This window comes from Ailuropoda melanoleuca, chromosome 2 (assembly GCF_002007445.2).
Source record: "Ailuropoda melanoleuca isolate Jingjing chromosome 2, ASM200744v2, whole genome shotgun sequence".
In the NCBI taxonomy this organism is placed as follows: Eukaryota; Metazoa; Chordata; class Mammalia; order Carnivora; family Ursidae; genus Ailuropoda; species Ailuropoda melanoleuca.
In genome coordinates, this window is record NC_048219.1 from 34996623 (window position 1) to 35024556 (window position 27934).

Genomic DNA, 27934 nt, shown 5'->3' on the forward strand with positions numbered 1-27934 from the left:
ATGCAAGGGGGGAAGAGTGGTGTACCTCCAGTCACCTCAGGTGTTCATGCAGAGCCAACGTCCACAAGGATATCTGCATGAATTTCTCCTTGTTTAATGCACTCTGGGAGTATATTTCCCTACTACATTCCAGCCTGGGCCATTGCCCTCCTTAAGAATTTACTTCCTAGTGGCTTTTTTTAATGGGAGGGTAGTGGTGCAAAGATCATCGCAGAGTGTGATCTGGAAGCCAAAAAGAAAAAAGAAAACCATAATTTCGATTTTGAAGTTGCGGTTTGAGGTACAGGGAAGCTAAGTGGCTCTGAGAGGCTAAGGGCTGCTTTCCAATGAAGATGTTGGCTCCCCTCTTAGTTTTCCTAGTTTCTAAGACTTCCCATAAAGTGTGCACTGAAACTCACGACTGCCCCTAAAAAAAAGAAACTTAACCTGGAAGTAAAGTTTCCACAGTTTCACGTTTTTAGCCACGCAAGTAAGGCTGCACTGTAATTGTACTCTAATAGTCGAAAGGATGCAGTTCCCTCCAGCACTAAGCAGTTAGAATTTGGGAAAGTATTGGATCTTTTCTGAAGCCTCTTGAACACATACCATTGTCAGTGGCTGCCTTTGACATTTAGAATTGGCAGATCGAGAAATATATTCAACTAAAATGCGTTGAGCAGGGGGCCATTCCCTTAAATGATTTCATCTAACCCTCACATCAAGCCTGTAAGGTGTCTGTTTACCCCACTTCACAGATAGGTAAACAGAGGCTCAAAGAACCAAAATGAATCCAACAGGAGGCTGTTGCATGACCTTGAGCCAGCCCCTTCTTTCTCAGAATCCCGGCTCCTCTGTGAAACGAGGCCCTTGGCCCTAGAAATGCCTTCCCAGCTGCCTCCACCCTCTCCAGCCTCAGAGTGTCTGTGTGGAGCCCTCCTCTTCCAGTCTGTGAGGTCCAAATCCTGGGCAGATGTCTCTCACCATATGCTGGGGGTGATTTAACAAGGCCAAATGGGCAGCCCCGTGGTTCGAGGCGCTCTCCATTACATACAGGCGGGTTGCTGCCGCCTGCCCGGCTGTCCCAGCCCCGGCCTGCTCCTTCTCCCAGGCAGCAGCCTGCAACTGCAGATGCCAAGCAGCTGAAGATATTTTTAAAGCTCCAGCATCTGGCTCCTTGGCAGCCTCTACCCGCTGGTGGGCCGGGTGTTTTGGAGTTGCCTCTGGGCACTTCACATGGTTTGGCATCTGATCCATTGTCTGAGCTGCCTTTTAGAGAAGCTTTTATTGTAGGATGGGGGTTGGGATGGGGGAGGGGAGGCGGGGTGGGGAGGTTCCCCTGACACCAACTTTGGATTACGACCTAGGTCTCCCCTCTCAGTGGCATCAGTATGTCTCGGGATCTTCCATGCTGGGGTTTGTGGGGGTGGGTTTTTTTTTTTCCTTTAAAAGAAAGTGATGAAAGAAAAAAGAAAGAACATTTCCCCTCTGCCAGAGTGGGTTTGAATAGAAAGCTGATCAGCAGCTGTGCAGCTGCCCAAATCTTGCCCACCGTGCCCACATTCTGACTAGCTCAGAACACGGCTTTCTTGGCATTCAAACTTCCCTCAGGCTGGATTATGCCTCAAATGTCTCCCCAGGGAGGTAGGGGATTTCTTTTTCTTTTTTTTTTTTTCCTCCTGTTTTTGCAAGACTCTGAAGCTTCCCATCTACATCCAAATAGCCAATTCAAAAAAATAAAAAATAAAAAGGAAAAAAGGGGGGAAAAAAAAAAGACACTGGCACTTAATTCTCCCTGGCAAGCGGTAGAGCTGTATTAAGTTTTTTCTTTTTCTTAGAAAGGTGCATTTTAGGGAACACCAGCTCCCCAGCCTGGAAACTCAGGCTTGGGGACTTGGCCCTGTTTCAGAACACCAGTTTGAAGATGACTTCGAGTGACAATTTCAGGCCTTGTGACAAGAAAATTATCTCAGTTGGGGCAACAGGCTCCTGTGTCACAGGGCCGGGCCAGGCCAGGCCAGGCACCAGCCTGCCTCTCACCCATCACTTGGCAAGAACACTGAGTGTGGTCTTTTCTCCAGCCAGCAGGCATGGAGCGTCCACAGGCCGTGGCTACCAGGGGGTAGGGATGCCCCTAGGCAGGGACGACTGCTGGGGGCCCAGCCAGACTGGCCGGAGGGTTGTTTTCAGTCCCCTGCTTTTATTGGGCATGTCTTTCTCCTTGCCTCCTTCTGCTACATTGATACAAGGCCCTGGAAACCATTCCCCCCAAGAGCTGGGGTCTGCAGCTGATGTGGACAGCCAAGGGGTGAAGGAGGGAGGGGGGCTGCATCGCCTCCACTTACGCTCAGCAGGAAGATGGCAGTATTCTCCTTGGATGACTAATAGGAAGATCACTAACACTTGCTGAACACGTACGGTTCTAAGTGCTTCGCACACATTCACCTGGTTAATGCTCACTACAACCCCATGAGGTAGCTATTACTGTCCTCCCTTTACTAACAAGGATCTGAGGACTGAGAGGTGAAGCAGCTTATACAAGACCCAGCTAATATGCGGTAGAATAAGGATTTAGACCCAAATGCTCTAGCTCCTTAACTCCTCTCTTGACCATAAAATAAAGATTAATAAAAATGAAGGTTGACTTAAATTTTGACTCAACATTGGAGACCAAACTCAACTCTGAGCTGTTGGTACTTTTTAGTCAGCCTTATTTGGAATGAGAAGGGATTTATGAGGAGTGTTTAAAGTAGAAAAGTATTGGGGTGCCTGGGTGGTTCAGTCGGTTAAGCATCTGCCTTCAGCTCAGGTCATGATCCCGGGGTCCTGGGATAGAGCCCTGCATCAGGCTCTCTGCTCAGCATGTAGTCTGCCTCTCCCTCTCCCTTTGCCCCTCTCCCTGCTTGTGCTCACACTCTCTCTCAAATAAATAAATGAATCTTTTAAAAAAATAAAGTAGAAAAGTATTGATTCAAAATATACAGCCATTCCTAGCATTTTCTCTATAATTGGTGAAGGCTATCTTCCTCTTTGGCCTTGTTAGCCAGAGGGTTTGACCTCAGGCTGGACAGCAGGAAGGAGCTTAATAAAAATGGGAAGGGTTTGAGCAGCAAGAACAGTGCCACCTAGGCTCAGGCATTTCAGAATTTTGAGTGGCTGCTGAAAATCTAATTAAAGCAGAGGCTGCTTGAATTTATTAATTTATTCAAAATACTTATTGAGTACCTTCTCTGTATCCGGCAGTGTTCTGAGCACAGCAGATACAATAGGGAAGGGGGATAAAGGAGTACTGGGTGAGAAAAGGGTCCAACTTTAAATGGGGTGGTCAGGAAAGCTGAGTCTAAAAAGTTGATATTTGAATCAGATGCTAAGGGAGGTGAGTGCTAAGCTGTGCAGGTATCTTGGGGAAGAGAAGGAAAAGCCAGCGTAAGGGCTAAGGTCAAGCCTGCTTAGTGCACCCCAGGAACATCAAGGAGGCCCATGTGGCTGGAACAGAGTGAATGGGGAGAACATAGTATGAGATGAGGTCAGAATGGGTAATGGAGTGGGGAGAGATTGTAAACATGATCCGCTTAAATAAGCGTCATTTAAAGAAACATTTCCCCAAAAAATAAAAGAAAAAGAAACATTCCCAGTGTACTTGAGTAAAGGAACAAAATATGAGTGATGCATTCCCCAAGAATCAGGAACGCACAGCCTGAAGGTCACAGGAGAATGCAGTGGGCCCCTACCTTGGTTCGGCTTGACTCTCCAAGCCTTGAGATGTGTTTTTGTAAAATAAGACTAGACCGTAGAAATTGAGTCTTTTACTGAATGGGAAGATGAACTTGGCAACCTCACAGGAAGGCCAAAAGCCATGCTCATAAGAAGGAAGCAGACTGAACAGCCTAAACAGTGCTCATATTACCTACTGCAGTGCCCAGAATCCCACCGTTAAATGTCTCGCTCTTTGGGTTCTGAAGGCGACAAACAGAGATAAGGGGGCGCCAAGGACAAACCCTCCCTATTTCACAATGCTGTCAAATATTGGAATATGTATCATTCTTTTTACTTTGTTCTCTCAATTCTAAGGCCTCCTTTCTGGCATCTTGTAACTTCATAACCTTGGAAATGCCCATCAAGTACTATACTTGGTTTCCTGAAGTGGTCAGAGCCATTATGCCCAAAACTCTCACATTCAAAGCTTTTTAGGAAGGTACCATGGGTTTCCTCTATGCTTTATAGTTCTTGTCTTGAGCTAAATGTGCAACAGCCCAACAAACCCAAGAACAGGTACGTTTTATGGCATTTTACCTTTACATTGGGGTTGGGGGAGGTAAGTTCAGCTCTGTCACTCACCAGCTGTATGACTTCTCTGGGCCTCCGTCTTCTTATCCACGCAACAGGAATTACAACTCCTGCCTCACAGAGATTTCGTGAAGTTTATATTTAAAGTCGATAAAGTACCTGACATGAAGCCAAGCAGAGAAAAGACGGAACTGGCACATGAGTGCCCGTGTCCCATCTGTAAAAGGAAGGTGCTGGCTGAGTCATTCATTCAGCATACAGGTTGTGAACACCCTCTCTGTGGTAGTTGCTGCACGAGCACCCACAACTTCAATGTTTGAGTCTTTGGGGGAAAGAAATGTAAACAATGGAAGTCTGAGGGACTCCATGGAGGGTCTACAAAGGCCTGCTTGTCAGCCTGCCATTACTCATACAAAGGGGAATAACAGGAAATAAGGCTGTCAAATACCATATGATTTCACTCCTATGTGGAATGTAAGAAACAAAACAGGAAGGGGCACCTGGGTGGCTCAGTAAGCTGAGTGTCCGACTCTTTGGTTTCCATTCAGGTCCTGATCTCAGGGTCATGGGATCGAGCCCTGCGTCAGGCTCTCCCTTGACCATTCGTTCTCTTGCTCTTGTGCTGCTTCTTGGAGTGGCGAGTCAGGGGAGGAGGAGAATGTGAGGGGCACACTTGTATGTTCCGGTGCCCTTTCTCCTTCCTCTCTCACTGCCTTTCTATTCATAGTCTGAAATAGGTGAGCACTAATTGCTTCAGCCAGCATGGACCTGGCCCTATGCAGGAAACCCCCCCACACAAGACACTGGAGACATCTTCAGTCTGACTCCAGCCAATTTCTTTAATATCCATAGTAGTTTCTGATGAACTTTCAAATCAACAATCTCTTTACACTCATCATCCCAAATTCAAGGCCTATAGAAGTATGTGGGACTTTCCAGTGTTCCTTAAGAACTCACAATAATAGGCAGGTTGATCTTTGTCCTTTTCCAACATTCTACACCACTTCTGCACTCAGTGCAGAGTCTGCTTGAGATTCTCTCTCTCCCCCTCCCTCTGCCTCTTCCCCCAACTCGCATGCGCGCTAAATAAATAAATAAATAAATAAAATCTTTTTTAAATAAAAGAAAGAAAACAGATTAACATAGGAGAAGGGGGAAAAAGAGAGGGAAGCAAACTGTAAGAAACTTTTTTTTAAGATTTTATTTATTTATTTGACAGAGAGACAGTCAGTGAGAGAGGGAACACAAGCAGGGGGAGTGGGAGAGGAAGAAGCAGGCTCCCAGTGGAGAAGCCTGATGTTGGGCTCGATCCCAGAACGCCAGGATCACGCCCTGAGCTAAAGGCAGACGCTTAACGACTGCGCTACCCAGGCACCCCAAGAAACTCTTAACTATAGAGAACAAACTGAGGGTTGATGGAGGGAGGGAGGAAAGTGAGTGGGGGATGGGTCAGATGGGAGATGGGTATTAAGGAGGAGCACTTGCTGTGATGAGCACTGGCTGTTATATGTAAGTGATGAATCACTAAATTCTACACCTGAAACCAATTTTACCATATGTGTTAACTAGAATTTAAATAAAAACTTGGAAAAAAAAAGTAACAAAAAAGGTGAATATGAAGTCCTCTCTAGGACAGGTTTTTGCATCATATTTTTTTCCTTCCTAGCTTTCATTTATTGCTTTATTGCCATGATTCTAGCAAGTATTTTAAATCAGTTATAAATTTATGACACGACTTTATAAAAGCAAAGCCCACAGTACTTCATGTGGATGGCTACTATAAGGTAGACAAATGCTCATTATTCTTTTAATACCCTCCCTTTAATGCCCAGTAGGCCCCTCCCAGGACTCTCCATGAGCTGTGGGGTCTCAGAGCTCATTAAAGGAATACAAAGCATCCACATTATTAGTGTAACTTAACTATTTATATAACATGGCAGGTATGCAAAATGTTCTCTGATGATTTTTTATAACTTTCTGGTCTGAGTATCAATTTTTTATTTACAACTATATTGTTAGGATAAAATCATACCGGGGGTATGAGTGTTTCATCATACTAGCCTGAACCAGCTATTCCAATGTCCTCCCTAGGAAGAAAAAAATTTTTTTTTACTTACTTGTGTATTTGGTATCAGAAGCAATATTTTCCAAAGCACAGTGCAAGGAACATCAGTTACCTGAGAGTTACTCAAAAAAAGAGTTTCATGGTCTAGCATGCCCAACAAGGTGAAATAGGTAACTTATCAATTCACAACAGAGTTTTAGTTTGTGGCATTTCCTAAAATCAAAACCAATGTGTTGAAGACATACATGGAGATTACATGGAGAGTAATCCTGAAAGCACTTGTGGGCATTTGACTTCCAGCAATCCCTATAAATTTGTTTGGTAGGGGTCAAAGTCATACACCTGCACCTCGTGGAAAGCTCAGACAATTCTGTGACTTTTCTGACAACTCAGACAAAACTCAACTTTGAGATGCCAATATATCAATATATCAATCAATACTTCAATCTTCTGGGTCAGCCGCAGCAGGCAGGTGGCATTTCTCCACACAATGGGTGCCCCCGGTTTTGTCTCTCTCCCTTTGTCTCCTCCCTGAGGTTGCTTATCCTGACTTCTGGCCCCTCTGTGGTTGGAGCACAGGGCTGGGGAATCAGGGTGGTGGAAATGTGTAGGAAAGTTCCTCCTTGATAGGTACCTTCATAAGACAGCTTTGAGATCTCTGGGCCTACCACGTGTTGAGAGATGCCTTACTTCGTCATGTGCACTTTTGTGGGGTTTCAGAGGGTCCTCCACTAGGCCCCCAGCTACCTCTCCCTCTATCTGACCCACAGCAGCTACATCACGGATGCACATCACAGATGTCCTCACCTTGAGGGCCTTCTCCATTGCAGGCTGCCCTTTGGAGTGAGAGCATTCTTAAAGGACCCTGCAGGAGACAGACAGAAAACTCCAGTGGAGTTACTGGAGGGAGTTTAATGAAGGGACTGCTCATCATGGGGAGGGCAGGAGAGGGCAAGACTGACAAGAGACCAGAAGTGACCTGAAACTGGCAAGAGCAGAGTATGTTACCATCACTAAGCCAAAAGGGACATGTGAAGGGAAACCTTAGGAGATGACCACCTCACTGTGGCCTTCCATAGCACATCTTTCTAGCCTACCACCCAGCCAGGAAGCAGTCCATGGAATGAATACCCTGACTTCCTCACATACTCCCATCTCCGCCAGTGCCACCTATGGGGCAAACCCAACCAGAAGTCAGAGGGCAAAGAGGGGTCAGCCTCCTAGGGCACAGAGCACAGGACAGAAGGATGGAGAGTGGATTTAGAAGGGCAAACAGCATATCCACTCATGACCTCAAGAAGGTATTCTTAACACGGACTCTGCCATAGACTGGCCCTCACCTGACTCTCACTTCTTCTTTGACTGCATTCTCTCTTCATCTGCCTACTTCAGATGTTCCAGGCATCTCCCCATTGCCCTAACCACATGCTTGTTCCTTCCACCTGGAATGCTCTTTCTCCACTCTTTACATAGTGAAACTTTTTCACTCTTTACAATTCATTTTAAGCATTACTCAGGGAATTTTCCATAAAATTTTTTTAATTTAATTGAAAAAAAACCTGTACTTCTTTTACACATTACTTTGTGCATTTGAGATTAATTATTTTCATCGACAGTCATTTCTTTCTTTTCCTCTGGGCACAAGCTCCTTGAGGGCAGGGGTTTGGTCTAGGGAAAAGGGCTACTTTTTCCTGGAGTCTCACACATAGGAGGAGCTCAGGAAGAGTTCAACAAGGGATTGGCTTCCCCTGTTGGGGCCTCAGTTTCCTCAGTTAGAAGACGAAGGACTTAATGCAGCTGAGGACATGAAAGGCCTCTTTGAGTTCTCAAATTCTCTGAAATGTAAATGCTATTCCCCCAGGTGAGACCCTCTTGACTTCTCTGTCAAGAAACTTCTCCCAAGTTTATACATTAACCAGAGACTACAGTAGAGGGAGAAGGTTAGGAAATCTCAGATTACTTATGAGAGGCAAAAAAAAAAATCGCATTACAGTGGATGTATACAGTTTCACAAGGAAATGAGCAATCTCTTCTTTGATGGAATATGTGAAAGCGAAACTGGAAGGAATAATTAGATTAAATGGTGATGTAAACTGGAAAGGAAGCCTTACTTCCTGCACTGCTCCAAATGTCTTACAGGTGTCAGCAGGACCCACCAGCTCAGTAATTAGAGTGTTCTAACTGTCTCCACTTAACTATGTGCAAGTGATTGAAAACGGGAGTTTCATTGGGCCCCTGGCCACAGAACATTTTGCTGAAATGAGCTTTGTTCTCAGTTACGAGGGATAAAATAAAAAACAGGATTCATGGTGAATGGGTGTTGTAATGGCTTCTTTTTCACCCCACACAGCCCAGAGTTCTGCCAGTGCATGCCCAGGAGCCTTGTAACCCCAAGAGTGTATACCCAAGGGGTGCCCGAGTGTGAAGCTGGAATGCAAAGCTCTGACTTAAGAGTCAGCAAAGTTTTATCAAGACCTTGCTCTTCCACTGATAAGGTGTGCAATCTTTGGAAAGCCAAAGCCTGAACTATCTGATGCGCACAGGGGCATGGTGACATTTCTGATAGAGAAATTTTCTGATATACAGTGAAGCCCCATAAAACAATGAACAGGGGCACCTGGATGGCTCAGTTGGTTAAGTATCTGACTCTTGGTTTCAGCTCAGGTCATGATCTCAAGGTTGTGAGATTGAGCCCCGAGTCGGGCTCCACACTGTGTAGGAGCCTACTTAAGAGTCTCTTTCTCCCTCTTCCTCCATCCCCCCACCCTCCTGCTTGTGTACTGTCTCTGTCTCTCTCTCTCTCAAAATAATAATGATGATGATGATCATGATGATGATATAATGAACAAAATTCAGCTTTGGAGCCAGGCAAATTTGCATTCTAACCCAGGCATGGCCATTTGCAATGTGGGTGACCTTAGGCAAGCTACTTGTCCTCTCTGAGCCTCAGTTGGCTTATATAGAAGCTTGAGTACAATAAGACCTCTATCACAAGTCTGCTTGAACAGTGACTTAGTAGGTTCTCTATAACACGGTAGCAGTAACAAAGCTCCAATGAGTGGACAGGTCAGCCCCTCTTATATCTAAGTAGCCAGTCTTTTCTTTTATTCACTCATTCATTTTTTTTGGCAAATATCTACAGTGTACCTACCTTGCACCTGGTCCAGATTATATGGTAGTTGGTACGGCAGCTATGGTCCCTATCTTCTTGAGACTTGCAGACTAGGTGAGATAGGAGAGCAAAGACTTCAAATAAACCGACAAGTCTATGAAAGAAAACGCATAGTCCTGTGAAAGCAATTAATGCAGGGGAGCCTGGGTGGCTCAGGTGGTTAAACATCTGACTCTTGGTTTCAGTTCAGGTCATGATCTCAAGGTTGTGAGATTGAGCCCTGCGTTGGGCTCTATGCTGGGTGTGGAGTCTGCTTGAGATTCTCTCTCTCTCCCTCTCTCTGCCTCTCCCTCTTCCCCTAAGACAGAGAGAGAGAGGGTGAGTAGGGGCAGAGGAAGGGGGAGAGAGAGAATCTCCCTCTCTTTAAAAAAAAGAAAGAGAGCAATTAATGCTAAGTGTTATTCAGACGACAGATCTCAAGGGAGATTGCTCTGAGGCAGTGACTTTTAAGCTGAGAATTAGAGAATAAGTTGGTATTATACAGGTGAAGTGTGGGCAAAATACTGCTCCAGACTATGAGAACAGTGTATGAAATCTCGGAGGTGGGGAGATGGGGAAGTGGGGAGGTGGGGAGGTGGGAATAAGGCCAGGACGGCTCCAGTTTTGTTAACAAGGGGAAGAAAGGTACAGCTCAGGCTGGAGAGGTGAGCAAAGACCACCTCAGGTGGGTTGAGTTCTACATGCAGAAGAATACCATACTTGTATGGGGCAGAGTCCCTGCCTGGATCCCTGGCTCCATGATGACCAAGCCAACCTGGCAGAGCAGACCAGGCCTGGTCTGGATGGGAGAAGACCTGGGTCATAATCTCACATTTTTCACCCAGTCTTTGTAAAGTATGTCTTCAGCACACAGCTTCATTTCTGGAGGCCTCAGTTTTCTGCTCCTCAAACAAGATGTATTTGGGCAAACCCATCCAGCCTAAAGTTCTCAGATTCGCAATTTCTTGCTAACTTCCTTGGGTGTCATGGACATTGGGCCTGTCACTTCCAGAAACAAAGAAGGGAACATGGGCCTGTTCAGTCCTTCCCCCATTGCCATCCCTGGAAAGTCTCAGGAGAGGTACTTAAGAAGAAGGAGGAAGCACCAGGGTCCCACAGACAATGTACATCAGTAAGGTCAAAGCCGTTGGGGCAGAAAGACTATTCTGTGTCTCCTGCCAGCCTTTGGGGAGGAAAAAGAAGCATCTTGCTCCCCAGGAGCAGAGCCTGCAATGTGACCCCCCAGAGGCCGAGCCACTCTGAGGACACCTGGAACAAAGGGGCCCTTATATTTTCCAGTTGGGCCTGCTTAGGTCTGTAATCAGTTTAGCTTCCAGTCTACCAGTCCTTAGATTAGTCAAACCTCTAGTGATTTGGGCTGGGTGGGCACAGGCTAAGTCAGGTGGAAAGTTAAGACAATTACCCAGATGATTCAAATCTTGCAAAAGGAGACAAAATACTAAAGGCCCCTGGCAGGGCCTGGCCAGTCTTGGTTCCTGTAAGCATCGGCTTTACCGGATCACTGCTCAGCTCTCCATATGACTAGGCTGGGTGGTTGTATTAATCCAAGGAACCCTTATGGAAAATCAGAATCTGAAACAAATGAATACTATTCCCCCAGCAAGGCTCTGTGGAGAGTTACAGTGAGCAGGAGTCATGATTAGCCTCTACTGCTGAGAGTCAGAAACTTATAACTTAGTTAGGCAAATAAGACCAAGTGGTAAATAGGAATTAGTAAACTGTAAAATAGTCAGCCTAAGTATTGTATGGCTCTGATTGTTATGGGGGTTAGAGAAAGAAGCTGCCAGCAGGGCTCAGGTCGAGGAGAACAATTTGCAGGGGTAGCTGGGTGTAAAGAAGAGGAAATTTTCCAGCACAAATGAAGGAAGAGGATAATCCCATTGTGAGCTAGATAAACAAAACAAGGAGTTGAGAAAAAATGTAGAGAATTTGGGGGGGGGGGGAAGGCAAGGAGCCACTCTGAGAAAGTGCTGATATTTTTAAAATGCAAAATTTAATCCAATTTGAGGTCCCATCCAGTAGTGGGATTTTGACTAAGGTACTCTTTTATGGGTTGAGTTGTATTCTCTAAAAAGATCTGTTGAAGTCCCAACCCCTCAGTACCATGAATGTGACTTTATATGGAAATTGGGCCTTTGCAGATATTAAATCAAGTTAAGATGAGGTCATTGGGGTCAGTCCTAATTCAATATGATCCTAGTCCTTATAAAAAGAGACACACAGGGAGACACACCTGTGAAGACAGAGGCTGAGATTGGAGTGGGGCTGCTGCAAGCAAGGAATGCTAACAATAGGACTAGAAGCTAGGAGGAATCAAAGCAGGATTCTTACCCACAGGTTGAGAGTGAGCAGAGCCCTGCCAATACTTTGATTCCAGAACTGTGAGACAATACATTTCTATTGTTTTAAGCCACTTAGTTTGTGGTACTTGTTACAGCAGCCCCAAGATCCTTATACATCCTCACAGACGTTGGTTTAGTCTCAGCGAAGGTGCAACCATCCACCACTTGGAAAACGTGAAGGGACGGGAAACAGGCACCTAGAAAAGTGCTCTGCACTCCCCAGCAGGAATTCCATTGCCAGACGAAGGGACCGTACTCCCACATCCTGGGAGGACATGGGCTAGAAAGGAGCTAGCAGCTGACAAGAGAAAAACGGAGGCAGTTTGGCTTGTGGGAAAAGGTATGAGCTTTAGAATGAAGTGGACCAAGACACTGCCTCCTACAGTCTGTGAAACCTTGGTCAGATTACTTCCCTCTCTGGGCCTCCATCTCCTCAGCTAGAAAAAGGAGATGATAATTGAACATAGATCATAGAAGCGAGTGATTTTTAAAGAAATAGTATACACACAGAGCCTAGTCCCCCCACCTTCCTGATCCCAGGCCTTACCTGGGGGACCTCCCAAATACTCACACTTCTATCCACAATGGTGCCTTTGTCCCTACAAAATACACAGGTTTCAGCCTCAACCCAAACACCTCCAGACATCTCCCCTTACCCAAACATCCTTCAGCCTCTGGGTCCACTCTTGTCCCCTTAACCAGTGTAGCCAAATGACGCTGGCCTCCTCTGAAACCTGTAACACATAAGAGCTTTTGCCACCATGAGACACTAAAAATCAACTTGCCTTTTTCCAGTATGCTCTGCCTTCCACCTCAGGTCACTACCCTCACCGAAAGCCAAAAAAAGGAATTCAGTACCCTCCAATGCTCACTCGAAGCCAGACCTTTACATTCCTTTTCATTTAATTTAATGTCATTGAATTCCATCCTCATGGTACCTCTCTAATGTGGCCCTAACCTCTTTGTCTCCTCCTGGGAGAGTGGCACCGGCCACATAAGTAGGTGTTCAATAAAAGCCATTCTACTAAGCTAATACGGTTAGTTTGCTTGGGCCGGTGTGAGAGAAGAGCCAAAGAAAAGAAAGAGGACCTTTTGTGTCTCCAGAAAACTGTTCAGTGCTGTACCCAGCCAAAAAGGAAGGTGGTTCTCCTTCTGAAACTGGCTTGGGACCCCAGAATTTCCACCTGAGCCTCTGCCTAGCACACCTTGACCCAAGGCTACTTCCAGCACTGCTGACCCCTGCCAAGCTAACCATCAAGAGAATAATCTTGTTATTGGTAACCTCTTTCCAACACAGCCTCACCGCAGGACAGCCTATTAGGCCGTCGGGCCTTATTAGTGCTCGTGGCAGCGCGGTCAAGTGTAACTGGATCCTGAGCCTTGTGCTAAATGCTCCATCTGGAGCTACTCTCTCTGAGCACGGATGAGGGCTGCTCCCTCCTCATCCTTAAAGGTCTTCTGAAGAATGGCTCAGGTTTCTGAAACCTACTAGAAATGAAGATAGTGCCCACAGTGCAGGGGTCCTGACTCCAACATAGAAGAACCAAGCGAGTAATGGCAGAGACCTGCTCTTCCCAGTCTGGTTCCTAGTATGGGCACTCGGAGAATAAATGTATGAATGCTCTGTCTTCTGACAGATTTACTCGACAAATATTTATTGAACAGCAACTATATGGCAGGCATCATTCTGGTACTGGGGTTATATCAGCGATCAAAACAGAAAACAACCTCTGCTTTTCTAGAACATTCCAGTCCTGTCCTCGCCCTAGGGGACAGGTCTTCTGAAGAATGGCTCTTCTGAAGAATGGCTCAGGTTTCTGAAACCTACTAGAAATGAAGATAGTGCCCACAGTGCAGGGGTCCTGACTCCAACATAGAAGAACCAAGCGAGTAATGGCAGAGACCTGCTCTTCCCAGTCTGGTTCCTAGTATGGGCACTCGGAGAATAAATGTATGAATGCTCTGTCTTCTGACAGATACTCGACAAATATTTATTGAACAGCAACTATATGGCAGGCATCATTCTGGTACTGGGGTTATATCAGCGATCAAAACAGAAAACAACCTCTGCCTTTTTAAGCTTGTGTTCTAGCAGAGAGATCTAGAAGTTTAATTGTGGAAAAGGAAATGACAGAGAATGTGTATTAGTTGGCCAGGGCTGCCATAATAAAGTACCATAAATCCAGGGGGTTAGATGACAGAAATGTATTGTCTCACCTGGAGGCTGGGAGTCTGAGATCCAGGTGTCAGAGGACTGGTTCCTTTGGAGGGTTCTGAGGGCGGGGTCTTTTTCAGGCCTCTGTCCTTGGCCTATAGATGCCATCTTCTCTCTGTTGTGTCTCCCCACTGTCTTCCTTCTGTGTGTATCTCTACTTCTTCTATTTTCCCTTTGTGTAAGGACCCCTGTCACATTGGATTACGGCCCATCCTAATAACCTCAGTTTACCTTGATTACCTCTGTAAAGACCCTACCTCCAAATAAGGTCACATTCTGAGGTACTGGGGGCTAAGACTTCAACATATGAATTTGGGGGAGGGAGGTAAATTAAATCCATAACAATGCTAAAATAACGTTCTAACTTAGGATGAAAACTAAGTTACGTATCTAACATTATAACTTGGAAATAAGTGCTCTGGAAAAATGAAGCAGGTAAGGAAGACAGGAGTGCCAGGGATGAGGGAGCATTATGAAACAGGGCAGTCAGGAAAGAACATCCTGGGCAGAAGGAAAAGCCAGAGCAAAGGCCCTAGGGCGAGGACAGGACTGGAATGTTCTAGAAAAGCAGAACGAATGTGGCTGGAGCCCAGCAGATCCAAGGGAGAAGAGTAGGAGATGAGGTCGGATAAGAGAGTGAGGAGGGGGCAGATCATGTACTTAAGCCGCAGCTTCAGTGGGAGGTTTTGGGGAGGCACATGCTCTCACTTTGCTGTATTGCAAAGAATTGTTGTTTGGTAAGTTTTGGTGTTGGGGTAAAGAAACTGATCTTCACGGTAACATTTCCTGTCTGCAGTTTGTACAGTGAGTGCTTGCCTCACCTTCTGCTCCATTGACTCCGCGGCTCGAGACCATGTGTTTGGGGCGCCGGTACAGGATTCTTATGAGGCTGCATCTTCCTGTGTCCACAGACCCATTTCTTCAGACTTCTTGGCTCATGAACATCACAGGCCTTCTGCTGCACACACCAAATTGGCCTCAGTGGACCAAAATATTCTAACATTCTCCAACATCCTATGGTGTAAAGAGGCACTAGAAAGCACCTTAGTAAGAACCAGAAATAATAAACACTTCAAAAATTGCCTGCCTAGGAAACTGAAGCCTATAAAAGCTTTACTAACTATACAATAAAAGGTGGAAATAGTTACGCTCCCAGACATGGCCAAGTGGGGTGTCATTAGAGGGAGCTGCGTTTGCTTCTGAGAGCCATCGCCCAAACCCAGGGTGAGTCTGGGAATTCCCTCACTTCTTTCTCCTGACTGACCCCAGTGACTTGGACCCCAAAGGGTAGCTGTTTATCTTAAGAATTGCTAATATTGACTGAGGACCTGCCTTGTGCCAGGCACCTTATAAACATCTGCTCCTTCAATCTTCACAGATATTGCCATAGATCTCACCATTCCCATTTTACAGATGCAGAAACTGAGCCTCTGAGTGGTTATTTTTGCCAAAGATCACACGAGAAAGTTGAAGAATGGTGGAGCTAGGGCTTGAAGCCAGGCTTCAAAGCCTGTTTTTTCCCCCCAACACATCTTGCTATGGTCCAGAAACCCAATTTGGAGAGCAGAAGTCTCTCCTTGAAACTTTCTCTCACTTAGCATGAATGTGAAAAGTTTCCTTGTATGTTTCTCCTCTTTCTAACTGAAAAGCTTATCCCACTATAAAATCCCCATTTTAATATTAAAATAGTATCCTACTCTTCAGTGTCCATTTCCAGTATTACTCCTTTATGAAGCCTTTACCCATAGTCCCTTTCCCCCACCAAAATCTGGATATATTTTTTCTATACATTGAAATACTAGCAAAATAAACATGAGTATTAGAGTCAAATGGACCTGTGGCCACAGCTGAACTTTGTGAACACTGAACGAGTTATTTACATCCCCTGAACATCATCTCCTCACGAATATAACGGGGATTAAAATTCCTACCTCAGAAGGTTTTCATAAAGATTAAAAGAAATAATGTACAGCAAGTAGCTAGCCACTGGTAGTTGCTCATTGAATGTAAATGCTTTCTCCGCCTCTCTGAACCCTCAGAACTTTCCACGTTATAGAATCACCGTTCATGGCTTGCCTTCAAAGTTACAGGATCTCACTTATTTTTTAGCTCCCACTGGTACTCTAGACATGTTTATAGAATGGGTTTAAGTTGCAAGTTACTAACCTTTCCTGAAAGGAAGGAAGGAATGAGGAATGAAGGAAAGAAGGAAGGAGGGAAGGAAGGAAGGGAGGTAGGAAGAGAGGAAGGGAATCCCATGAAGGAAATGGGAGGAAGAAAGAGAAGCCCACAGATGGAGGATCACACAGCCAAGAAGGTTGAGGGGTCACAAGGGCAAACTGAGCTGTTTTCCAGTATCCTGTTACCCACATACATCATGCATACAACATGTGGACTTTTAAATAGCTAGTAAGTGACAAAAGATGGAAAATATAGGCAAAGCATTCCTCCATGTGTTAAACCCAGACCAAAGTGAAGAGTAACTCTATAAGTATGAAGAAGTTCCATTTTGCTCCTTACCCACACCTCACCGGGGAAGCCCCAGATAGGCAGGTCCTGGTGGCACAAGAGGCAAGCATCAGGTCCCTCTTTCTCCCCTTGGTGAAGGAAAACCTAGTCTCAGGCGAGAACTGCAGAGCTTTGCTTCCTCTCAATCCGATGACAGCAAGTGAAGGAGAAGAAATGGAGCCCTCTGCCCCCACTACTTCTGAGTCAATTAGAACATGCTGATTTCCCTAACAGGATTATCTCTGTCCTTCCCCAGAGCCTTTTCTATTAATGAAGTGATCAATGATGTCTCCGTCACTCACACATCAGACTCCTTCGTAACACAGGAATCATTTAGTAACCTAAACAACCAAATGCAGAGTTAATAATTATTACTTTTAAAGCCATCTTTATGGCCATTTTGCTCCCTCCAAAAAAGTGTTTCAACATTAATGAAAATACCTCTTTTTCTATGTGGCATTATTCCAGTATTTTATTACTAGGTCTGGGGTGAGGCATTATGGTTCATTTCTAGCAACACCAGGCAGGAAAAGAGAGGGAACAGAGTTCATGGGGTGACAAACAGTGTTCCCCAACCTCTACCCCAGCCCATCAGAAACTTGGAAATAATGGATGAAATAAACTAGATAATCCATAATTCATGCGGAAAAGTTAATCATATATAAGCAGAAATTGAGACGTGTATCTATAACAGTATTAGTAGAGGATATTGGAAATCCCCCAAAGCCTTTGCTCCAGAGTGATCTTCCTGAACCACAAATAGGATTACTTCACAATCTGCTTAAAACTCCTCAATAGCTTCCCCTTGTTATGAGGACAAAGTCCTAACTCCTTAACTGGGCTAGGAGACCTTGCCCACTTTTCACCCTTGCACACTTTCCTAGCCTCACCCCTGGTACCCTCCTCATCCTGTCTCCACTGTGTCACACACACACATAGCCACGGATGCACACACACAAACACACACACACACTTGCACACGCATTCACAAACACATGTGCATGCTGCCCCCTACTCCTATTGATCTTTCAGGCCCCAGAGCAGTTGTCACTCCTTCCAGGAAGCTTTCCAGAAATGTAGATGACATGCCTTTCCTAGACTCCCCAGTGTCTCCTCATACTTCCCTATCTTAACCCTTCTACACTGTTTTCTAATTGTTTATTTACCTGTCTAGTTCCCCTAACAAGGTTACAGGATGAATACTGTACGCATACTGTCTACCACTGCAGCCCTGGGAAATAGGACAGGGCCTACCTCACTAAATACTTGTCAAATTAAACTTAATTGAAGAGACTGAATTTAATATGACCTGGAAAATCTTAGGCAGGCCTAGCACGTAGTAGGTGCAGGGTAAACATCTGTCATAATGACTTGAATTAAACTGAATACGACTTGGATCATCTCAGGGAGGCAAAACAGATTAACAGCATTTCATGAAGCTAGTAGACAGTTAATGGAATCAAATGGTATCGCCATATACTGGCGATATATGTTCACCCAAGGGGAGAGGTCCTAGTGGAATAGGAAAAACAATTAACGTGTTTAAGGGGAAGAACTGGTTGTTTTTACCTGGTCCCACTCAAGAGAAGAAAACCAATCCCCGACTCCTGCTGGCCACCAGACAGGGCGCTCGGCTGGGGCAGTAGACTCATCAGACCTCCTTATCCCTCAAGATGCTTCGCCTCCTTTTCTCAGATACACTCTTCAGCCAACATCCCATAAACTTTCCCTGCGGATTTCCCACAGGGAGACTGTGGACTGACACCGGCGTTCCTTTCCTTTTGGCAGCTCTGTTTCTCATTGCAAAGGACTACATTGTCCCTGATCAGGCACCGCCCTCTTGGAAGCCAGGCTAGTGGGAATCTGTCCTGACCTCTGCTCCATTCTGAGTCTAGGAACAAATTTACAGAACTGCCCAGGCTGAGCAGTCATGGTTCCCCACCCCCAACCCCCGGAAGACCCTGCTGTCTCATTTCTTCTAGATACAATGGGAAGCAAACCTAGGACCCACATAACTCAGTGAACACGGGCTGAGGGAACGGACTGTGCCCTGCAGCTGGCTACGCTGGAGCCATGAGGCAGGAAAGGCAACACCCGAACCCTGGCAATGGCAGGCAGGTAGACATTCAGGCGAGTCACGCGGGGCTGGAGCTAGTCTTCAATGGTGTAACCTGGCAGCTGGACAGGTGTTTCAGGCAGACTCAAGTTGTGCAGAGTGGCACAAGTAAGCATTAGGCAGGGCTTTGGAGCAAGACTCCATGTGCGGACAGATGCAGTAAGGAGCCTGGGACGAGAGTAACCAGATTCTAACCCTGGCTCCCTTTTGTTGAGCACGGACCATGTTCCAAGCCATGTCGTTGGTGTCTTTATAAACATTATCTAATTAAACCTCCCAACAACCCTGTGATCCAGGTGTCTACAACACCCCGATTAACAATGAAGAAACCACTCTGGATACAATGGCCAATATTCGGCTGCTGTTCACCTACCAAAAAACAATGGCAACCTCCCATGGCTCAATCCAGTAGTGGCTGTCTCCATGAGCGCTGGCCCTGGAATCTCCTCAGAATGAGCACGCTGGTGGAAGGGAACAGAGAGCACAGAAGTGAACTAGAGGAGGGGTCAGGATGACACAACCAGCTAGGACTTGAGGGGAATGATGGCCTCAGTGTGGACAAATTCCAAAAATACTGTTGTCGAGCCCCCAGCAAGCGATTGCAGGGTCTCTGGCCGAGGGGTCTGGTCCCACAGATAAGCCAGCTGTTGTTTACCAGTCAAGTCACAAGAGAAGTCACAGACTGAGCTGCCCCCTCTCCCAATACCCAGAGGCCCAAACAGCCGTTCACGTCTCTGTCAGCCCTTGTCGAGCCTCTTTCTGTGAACAGAAATCAGATCACATGTTGCCTGAAGTCAGATATGTGACCAGACTCAGTGCACTGTGCAAGATTTCACCGATGATGAAAATAACTTTCTCCTGCTGCATTTAACATCTGGTGTCACAGATTTTTGCTGAGAGCCATAAAATCACTAACTTGCAGAGAAAACCTCATTGTTGAAAAATACATTTATGGAGGGGTGGGCGGCAGCCAGAGCCTGGCTGTGCTCTGGGGCTGCCTCAGTGTTCATGGTGGCCCTTTGTCTCCTCGGTGCATGATGACTTTCACAGGCCTCAGAAGGAATCCGGGGTGGTAAAGACAGACCCAGGCTAGTGACTCTGTCACTGACTAGCTGAGGTGCCTTGGACTGGTTCTTTAACCTCTCTGATCTTTCATTTCCTTGTCTATGGGGAAAAAAAGAAGAAGAAGAAGATAAAAATAACCACCTGCCAGGGTGACGCTGTAGATTCAATGAAATAACATATGTGACAGTGCCTGGCACAAGAGTAAATGCTAGCTTCTTTCTCCTTTCTCTTCCTTTTCTTTTTTTGCTCTCTGACATTTCCTTTCAGACCCAAGTCTGCTTGCACACTGTGGCATTTGTCAAAGACGTGTACATATAACAAGCTTGGCCCAAGCTGCAGCTCACTGGGACCCCCTGCGCTGCTCGGGGTGGAGGCACTGATGTTCTAGTCCGTCTCTCCCAGTGAAATGGAAGTTCTTTCAGGAAAGGGACTGTTGCCCATTTCCCCAGAACCTGCCAGATAGTAGATGCTCGGGTACTTACTGAATACAGGAGTGAACTGTGACATCCAGGAGTAGCAGGAAGGGGGCGTGGCTGGGTGGCTCCATAGGTTATGCATCAGCTTTTGGCTCAGGTCATGTGTGGGATCGAGTCCCACATGGGGCTCCCCGCTTAGTAGGGAGCCTACTTGTCCCTCTGCCTGCTGCTTCCCCTGCTTGTGTGCGCGCTCTCTCTCTCTCTCCCTCTGTCAAATAAATAAATAAATAAAATCTTAAAAAAAAAAAAAAAGCAGCAGCCGCAGCAGGAAGGGAGGGCGTGGTACCCGTGTGCATGACGACAACCAGCACTCACCTAGCAAGCTCCTGCTCTGTCCAGGTCTGGGGCAAGGCCCGGAAATACAGGGAGTAAGTGATAAATGGGTGAGCCCTGGGACCCCCTCAATTTACCTGATAAGTGGGGGCTTGCATGAGAGTCCACTGTAATCGTGGACTAGGGCACCTGCCTGTTGCCAGGACAGCCACATTTGAGACATGCTCTCCCCTGCTTGTCATTCTCACATCTGCCCTCAAAATTCACATTAAATCTAATTTCCCTCGTGTCTACTTGCTGCTGTGGGTAGAGTGTGCAAAGGAAGCAACAAGATGTGACTGACCCTGCCCGGCCCTTCCCCACAGCATGGCCTTGACCTTTGAAGCCACCCCAACTGGTATATTTTGCTCAGAGCCCATTCCATCTCTCATGTCTCTCTGTCTCCCTCTCTCTCTCTGTCTCCCTGCCCCACCACCTCAGTGTGTGTGTTTCTGTCTCTATGTGTGTCTCATACACTCTTGTGTTTCTGTCCCTCTCCATTTCTCTGTCTCGCCATCTCCCCACGACCTGTGTCTCTGTGTGTGGGTGTCTCTCTCTCTCTCTCTCTTTCTGTCTCTCTCAGCCTGTCTCTGCCCTCCTTCCCCCTCCGCCTGCCCTTCCCCGCCCTCCCAACCTGCCCCTACCTGAGCCCCTCCCCCAGCTGCCTGGGGGGGTCCACACACAGCCCAACCACTCTGCGCATATTTTTAACTCTCACTTATTATCTCCACCACCGCCATTTTTGGCTGCAGGCCACAGCAAACAGAATGTGAGAAAGCAAAAACTAATGAGCTTCTTCAAGAGAGGATAGGGAGCTTCTGTTATTTCATTTAGTCCTCAGAGTTTAACTTCTGGCACTTCCGTCACATCTCCAAATGGTAAGTGAAGGTTGTTACTTTTCAATTTGGTTGGGCTGTGTAGCACATTTCATCAATTAAAATGCACCCTCAGTGCAAAATCACAACAGGGCCGGCAGGAAGGGTGCTAGTGTGTGAGGGATTTTTTTTTCCAAAGTTACTTTTGTTCCCTGTAGTTAAGATCTGTTCAAGGCACCCTTTTGCTCCAAACACCACCACCGCGCGTGGAGAGCAACATGTGTGCAAATCCGCGGCAGGGCAGCACCCCGACCGGCCGAGGACCCTGCAGGCCCTGGACAGCCTGGGCCCAGCATGAACCCAGGGCTCTGGATTTGGCTCTGGCTCTGCTAACCGGCCTCCCAACCTATGGAGTGACCTGGGCAGGTCATTCAACCTGTCTGCAGCCTGTTTCTCACTCAGCCATCCCTCACCCCTATGCCCCAGAAGGAATTCTCTAACTGGAAAGATCTTCAGAAGGGGAAATGAATGAGGGGAATATAGGCTTCACCAACTTCCCTGATATTTGTTCATGCAACAGATACTTATTAGCCATTTACTGCATGCCAGGTACTGTGCTGGCCTCACTATTCGGAAATGTGAGATTCGAAGACTTCAACTTTCTCTCCACCCTTCCCTGCCAAACTGGGGTTGATGAGTTTAAGTCACCACAAAAGTGTATCCCTACAACCTTCCATTCTTTCTACCTATAAAAATTTTATGAAGGGAGCACTAGGGATACACCTTTTAAAAAATTATTTTTGTTTCCTGATTATAAGAGTAATACCTTTATTATAATACAAAAAAATGTTTCAGATCAAAAGAAAGAACAAAATGTAAATCAGTCACACTCTTTCGTCCCAAAGATCACCACTATTTTTAAATGAATGTTATTTTTAATGTCAACAGAAAGCAGCCAGCCCACTAAAAGAGAGCTGAACCCCAGAGAGAAAACCTAAATTTCATTTAACACAATGACTGAGCATCCGTCTTACACCAGCTGCCATTACAGATTTACAAAATTAGTAAGGTAGGGTCTTGCCTTTCCGGGGCTTGGGAAACACAGACTTACTGGTAATTTTTACCCACATGTTTTCAACTCAGATCTGAAGTCTCTAAACCAAGAACATAACTTAGGAGTGGGCTCCATATCTGATTTTCAGCGAGGGTTTTTTACTCATTCTAGTTCCTTCCCCCATTTTATTTTTCCCACTGTTGGTACTTCCCCATCCTCCATAGTTCACCCCTTTCCACTCTGATTCTTTTCCCTGTGTTTCCCTTTCAGAAATTGTGACCCCCTGGCAGCCTTAGCCTTGTGCAATGTCTAAGAGATTAGCTCTCAGGTCTCGGGCCAGCTATGAGCGATAGAACAGAGCAGGGTGCACGATGAGTGACATTACACTTTTACAAGGTTCCTGTAACTGGTGTCTTCTTATCGCCTGGGGATGGGCTGCTCATAAATGCTCTGAACTGGGCAGGACACGAAGAACGTCCCAGGTCTGTTCCCAAAGTGTGTTGCTCAAAACTAGAGTCCCTTGCAATGTTGGAGGAGAGGGGAGGTGGTGGTCAAATAAATTTGAGAAACACTTCTGGCCACATCCCAGTCACAAAGCATATTAACCAATCAAAGGCTCTGAGAAATCCTCTGAACTCACTTTCACCCGGCAATTCCCAAACATCAGACCATGGGCATTGGAAACACTCCGGAACATCCTAAAAAACTCATGTGGGGGCATAAATGGCAGTTCTTGTTATTGTATAAGCTATTACTATTAATAGTATGTTAATGTGGTAAAAAAAGAACACTGGATCTGGTGTAATTAACATCCTCTCTTCTCTTACCGCTGCCAGAGTCATTGTTATCTTCTCATACAAGGTCATCACTGGTCAGGCCCCTGCCCAGTGCACTAGCCTCAGCTCCCACCCATCCCACACCGCAGTCTTCCCAGATTGCTCGAAATGCCCCCAAACACACATGTGCTTCTAACTGCTCCCTCGCTCCAATGCTCGGCTAACTTACCTACACAGCTGGCTCCTACCCATTTTCTAAGGCTCAAATTTCCTCCGCTGTGGAGCTGTCTCTGAGCCCTCCGGGAGCAGGACACCCTTCCTTGTTTTTTCCTGGCATTCTGCATATACTTCATCCGCTGAGTAGGAGCGTTTCCTTCCATTCCTGTCTTCTCTGCCAGGCTGGGAACTCCCAGAGGACAAGAATAGTGATTCGTTCTTCTCTGTATTCACAGGATTTAGTGTAGTGACTGATTCATAGAAGCTTCCAAATAAAGAGACAAAAACGGACCCGCATCCAGAGGTCAGGCAAACCCCAGTGAAAGGGGGCAAAGGGAGAAGATGAAATAGAAGAAAATGTAGGCAGGGTAGCAACTGACATTTGGAAGCTTCAGCTCTAAGTGACATCCCGGTTTTAGTAGTGTCTCAACAGCATTGGCAATATCCACATGCGTGGGTGGTCTGTATGGGGTGGGGGTAGTTGCAGAACAGATTCCCAGGAAACTGAACTTCAGACCTACTACCAGGAGGGCAGGATGGGGTAAGCCCTAGAAAAAACAGGGGAACTCAGATGCAAATCTCAGTCATTGGGAACCAGTCATTGGGTTGATTGAACTAACAGCCCAGAGTTCCTTAAACTCCCCTTAAATGGGAAGAGGATTGAATCCAGATTCAGAGGCAGGGCTGAGCCCACAGGTGTAGATTAAGTGGCTGCACCTGGAGGATTAGTGGACTGCAGGGACAGGAAGCCAAGCTGATCATTAAGGCTTCCAGGTGCTTCTCTCCACATGGCCTTGTTCAAGTTTGCTTCTGTCTTTATGATACAACCTCAGACTTCCCCTCCGACTGTAGATTTCTTACATTCAGATCACCATGCCAGAAAAGTGGCTTCAACCTACTTTCAAAATAATTTTTGCCCTAGAGTTTACATTCCAGAATCAGACTCATGGAGTTGTAACCCAAAGATCCCTTCACCACAATATACTCAAAGCCAGGTTGGGAGCGCCTGTGAATTACTAATAATATAAAAACGATATATCCAAATAGTTTGGGGATAAAATGAAGATAGTTAATAAATATAAGTAGGAGTCTTTCAAGAAAAAAAATATTCATTTCCTTTTAATGGCTGAAGACAAAATCTCTTAAGTATCTATACCAATCAGAATAGTTAAGGGAAAAATACAAAAGATTCAGGTCTAGCTGAGAGGATTTCAAATATAGTTTATATTAGTCAATAGCTGCTAAAAATGGGGGGAAATAGATTCTAATTCAATCTGAAAGTCCCAAATTCATACCTAGATCAAACTGTGAAGGGAGAAGCTGACCACATCGGTTCCAAACGATTTTGTGATCAGTACAGGTACTGGGAGGAAACTCTTCAGTAAAGCACTGGAAAGAGGCCAAAAAGGTCTAAAGTTTCACATTTTCCATGAAAAGTCTAAAGGATGAAAGAGGATTTCCTGTTTTGTTTTTGGGATTTTTTTTGGGGGGGGGGTTGTTTTTGGTTTTGTTTTACTCAGTCTGGGCACCAGAGAGCGATGAAAGGAAGAGGTAGAAATGATGGAATGCTAGACGTGTGGGGACTAGAGAGAAGGATGGACAAATGGATGGATCGATGGGTGGGTGGGTGAAAAGGCAACATTTTGGAAATGTGGATAAAGTGGGCAAAGTTCTAACTCAGGTACTTGCTTGGTGTTTTCCCCAAAAGGCCACACATAGTTTCTCCAGGTCCCTGTGCTTCATGGGATGGTCAGGACAAACGCCAGATGCAGCTCAAGAATGCTCTGTCCTTTGAAAGTCTAATAACATTGCTGAGACACTACCTCCACGCCATTCCTCAGTAGATCTCACAGTCCCCAAGACTGCTGTGGATTCTAGGGTTTATATGTTCTTGATCTTGTTACTCAGATTTTCTGTTCCAGCTACATCTAGAAAACACTCGTGTTTCCCCTCCTGTGTCTGTCCTCAAATACACAGTTCTACGTTTTTCCTTGATTTGCCCCAAACACCGCTCCTACACGGTTTACTGAGAATATAGGAGAACATTGATGGGAGGTGACACAAGAGAACCACACAGCAGATGGCATTGTAAGAGTCACTATCAGGCGATTAGAGGGTCCTGTTCCTCTCATCTCGCAGCCATCCCTGCAGGGGGGAGTTCCTCGCTTGCTTACCTTCTCAGAATCTCTGGCCTCCTGTTAACTGTTTGCCTCCGCTCTCTCCCTAGATTCCTGTCACGTTTTTCTTCTCTGTCTGCTCCCAGCCCTGCACATTCGTGTCTATGTCGTACCCATTCGGGTTTCTCTTCACCTCCTTCCCCACAGCGCTTGCTGGCTGTACCACAGAGGCTCCTTATGGCCCAACACACCCATGAAGGTGTGTCAGAGAAAAAGGCTTTTCTCTCTGTGACAGGGATCAGATTTGTCTCAAAGTAGCAATTTTCCCCCTCCACCCCACCACCACACTTCTACCCCAGCAATAATCCTTAGACACCCGGCAACCGTTATTATTAGCTCTACTCTGAATCAGGGGCTGAAGGTCTATGCTCCTGCCCTCAGTCTGTAAGCCAGCCCAGTCCAGCCCCACCCGCCTTCTTCTCCTCCAGTGGCTCCCTGAAATCCACTAGGTACCTGGGTTTCTTAAAAACCAATTACCTTCAAATACGAAGGGTACACGGGGCCAGGTAATGCTAAAGCCATTTGACTTATTTTGCCTTATTTAATGTCACAGCAATCCTATTAGCTGGGCAGTACGCCCATTTTACTGATGAAGAGGCTAAGGCTCAAAGAGGTTAAATAATTTTCCCAAAATCACACCATTTTCCTCCTTCCCATCATTTTCATTCCTTTAGCCGAAATGACTTTTCATATCTGTGAGCATAGTTATTTTTCTAAAAGGGAAATGTCACCTATAGTTAAGAGTCTCTTACAGCTTGCCTCAGGAAACAAACTGAGGGTTGCTGGAGGGGAGGTGAGTGGGGGGCTGGGGTAATTGGGTGATGGGCATTAAGGAGGGTACTTCATGGAATGAGCACTGGGTGTTACATGCAACTGATGAATCACTAAATTCTACCCCTGAAACTAATAATACACTATATGTTAACTAAATCAAATTTAAATTAGAAATTTTTTTAAAAAACAAAGTAAAATAAAAGGGAAATGTCACTCTCTTCCTTAAAACTCTTCAGTGGCTGCCTACCGTCCTCAGGGAAAAATCTATCCTTGATCCTGTCTTTCTACAAGCCACCCTCTCCTTGCTTTTCCCTACCCCCTTAGACTCTAGGCTCTAGCCACACTGAATTATATGTTGTTCCCCAAACACACCTCCTGTTCTTTGTACCTGTTTTGTCTATCTGTCATTATCTCCCTACAAGAATGAAAGCTTCTTGGGAGAAGGAACTTTCTTTTGCTCATCACTGCTATAAACTTACTGTCTACAACTGTGCTTGGCACACAGTAGGTCTTCACGTCAGATGAAATAAGTCAGTTGCTCAAGTTGGTAGAGCTTGGATTTGAGCTCAGGTCTTTCTGACTCCAGGGTTGTCTCTCCTTCCTTTGTTCTAGGCTGCTTCTCATGAACAGGGCTCTCCATGGGGGCCTTGAGCACAAGTAACATAAAAATAGGAATGGGGGAGGGGTAAAAGTAAAATGGAATTAAAGGAGGTGCCATGGAGGGATTTCGTTTATTTCCCAAATAACTTGGAGCTCCTGCCCAACACAGTACAAGATCCTCAGGCTAGAAGCCCTGGTTCTCATCTCAGCCCACCTGTAACTAGTACTCACCACCTGAGAAGTCACAAAACCGTCAGGCTTCCATTTCCTCTTCCAGAAAGGTAGTCTGTGGAACAAGGTGATTTAAGGTCTTGAGGATCTACAAAAAGTAAAAGCAAAATATAATGGTTTTTGTTTATCATACCATTATTGTCCAAGGTCCTTCCTGGGGAGCTAAGTATGTCCAGACTGCAGTGTTCACCCAAACCGCGCTTCCTTCGCTGTGGTATTTATCTATATGGGCCCAGGTAAAAATTGGCTAAAGCCTTGATAGTTTGCTAAGGACAAACTCTGTGAGCACACTTGTATAATGCCCTGTGGGTGGGGGAGCCTGCCTAGGCGCTCCAGGAAGACATTTTCTTTCTTTTTTTTTTCCTTAAAGATTTTTTTTTATTTATTTGAGAGAGAGAGAGAGAGAAGGAGCAGTGGGGAGAGGCAGAGGGAGAGGGAGAGCAGTCTCCCTGCTGAGCAGGGAGCCCAATGTGGGGCTGGATCCCAGGACCCAGAGATCATGACTTGAGCCGAAGGCAGACGCTTAACTGACTGAGCCACCCAGATGCCCCAGAAGACATTTTCATGTAGTCAACATAAAGTTACCAAGGCCCTGCACATAATGCCTGGCAAATAATTATTTAAGTAAGTAACCACAGTCATGTTCCATTCATTGAGTCTCTCAGGGAGCCACAGAGAGTTTAGGCAGGGAAGTCATACAGTCAGGTTTGTGAGTTACAGACAGCAAGACTGGAGGCAGAGACCAGTTAGAAAATCA

General features: G+C 45.9%; 1 protein-coding gene and 1 long non-coding RNA gene across 7 annotated transcripts in view; one reads left to right on the plus strand and one right to left on the minus strand.

The window, feature by feature from the left end:
* Positions 1 to 20370, minus strand: part of LOC109489383 — a 38614-nt gene extending 18244 nt beyond the window's left edge. The window contains exons 1-4 of one of the 2 annotated variants that reach the window (XR_002142370.2): positions 20229 to 20370; positions 19055 to 19142; positions 14879 to 15071; positions 9480 to 9550 (exon numbers count right to left, since the gene is read on the minus strand). This is a non-coding gene — a long non-coding RNA (uncharacterized LOC109489383). Of the gene's footprint in view, positions 1 to 9479; positions 9551 to 14878; positions 15101 to 19054; positions 19143 to 20228 lie in introns of both variants that reach the window. The other variant, XR_002142369.2, reaches the window with a different exon arrangement.
* NFIA (nuclear factor I A) overlaps positions 1 to 27934 on the plus strand; it is a 586444-nt gene that overhangs the window by 37445 nt on the left and 521065 nt on the right. The window lies entirely within an intron of this gene.